Source organism: Scophthalmus maximus, chromosome 8 (genome assembly GCF_022379125.1).
Source record: "Scophthalmus maximus strain ysfricsl-2021 chromosome 8, ASM2237912v1, whole genome shotgun sequence".
Classification (NCBI taxonomy): Eukaryota; Metazoa; Chordata; class Actinopteri; order Pleuronectiformes; family Scophthalmidae; genus Scophthalmus; species Scophthalmus maximus.
In genome coordinates, this window is record NC_061522.1 from 7648051 (window position 1) to 7649864 (window position 1814).

A 1814-nucleotide genomic window follows, 5' to 3' on the forward strand; every position below is an offset into this window, starting at 1 on the left:
TTTGCATTGAGTCTGTCTGAAGGTCTGATGACAGTACGTGTCACGCTACAAAGATCGTTTATGGAGAGACAGATGCTCACCCGTCTTCCTTAAAACAGTCCCATTAAATGTAATACAGACTTACAGTCTATGATAGAGACATGTAGCGGAAGTTACATGAGTTTTGCAGTGAGAAACTGCTAACTGGTCATGGTGGCGTTGATGATTATGTTCCTTGTGCACGCCACAGGATCTGGAAAATTATGAATTCTGTAAAGCACTTTACTGAAAGGTATTTCGCTACGACTGAAAAAGCGCTGATCTAATCGAATGGAACTGTCATTATTGTTTCCACCCCTTGTATCAAAAACATAAAGAAAAAAAAGTGTGTTTTACTACATCGCGATCGCCTCCCACACAACCTGGGAGTTCTCCCTCTATCAGAATCACGGGTTGAAAGTGTTTCTCTGATTTACGTGTCGCGGTGCTGAGACTCTCATCACCACCGTGTTGCTACTATAGTTCTGTTGGTTAATGATTTTAACAGGTGACCCCCAGGAGGATGGACATTCTGGGGTCAGAGTTCTGAGAGGATATACTGAAGGGGTCACCCAGGTGTGAGGGGTTAGAGGGTGGAGGTCAGGGATGGGGTCGGCGGAGGGGACACCTGCGAGGGCCTGATGAGGACAGCAGTGATGGTTGTGGCAGGACAATGTAACAGATTTGAGTGAGGGGGGGGGGGGGGGGGGGGGGGGGGGGGCATGGGGAGGAAGTCTCACGCCGTCCTGCTGATCACCTGGGTGCAGATGCACCAACTTAAATCATCCACCTCAATCACTCTGATACTGGCTGTGGTTCTTCTCACACATTTAGACTCGCACTTTTCCTGCCCGAGTGAGCCCATGTGAGAATACAGCAGGAACAATTCCAGAAGATTCTCGCCGAGCGAGTGGGCGCTCCATCCAGGGCGCCACCCCTTCGCCTGAATGTTCTGAAAATGTTCCCGTTGTCCTGAACGCGCTTGACTTGAACAGTCTCCTGCTGCGATCCTGGTAAAATGTCCAATTTGACCCAATCTGACCCAGTTTTCTTAACATTTTCCTGAGAAAAAAATGTTTATTTGTGCCAAGAGAGGAATAATTTGCAACAAGACAATTATACTACGGCAGAACAAAACCCAGTAATCAATTTTCTCCTTTTCACAAGTGTTATTTGTGTCATCAAAAGTCACATTATTACATTCATTTGAATTCCCTCATTACACGGCCAATGTAGAGAGTTCAGGACAAAAAAAATTGTGCCGGTGCTCACAGTCTCTTCAAAGTGAGGAGCTCAAATTTAGAGACCAGACTGAGGGTATGGGCTTCCAAGTTGGCACTTTAAATGAGCTGAGAAGAATAAACTTCACTTGTTTATTTCATGACAAGTACAAGGACATTTTGTGTGGTGCAAGCCGGAAGATGCCTGAGTGGGTAACACAGACATAAGATAAAAGCGTAAAATAAAACGCTTTGACTATATATGGAATTGACAGAAAAAAACCATATAGACTGAGGATCAGTGAAAATAGGATTAAAATATGAAAATATTTACACATGTGTTTATACAAGGAATCAAAATAGAGCCAGACAGTGGGGACAGTACTAAAATATGCAGATTTTGGTGACTTATATCACAGATCAAACTGTGGTACATGGGTTATGTTTGTGTTGTAGATTATTATGGCAATCTCGTCTCTCAGTTATGACTTGTGCCACCACATGCATATCTGGAGTGGTTTGTGAAATCGTGCTGTGCAGGATTCAAAGTGAAAGACTAAATAAAGCTGTCTTGTC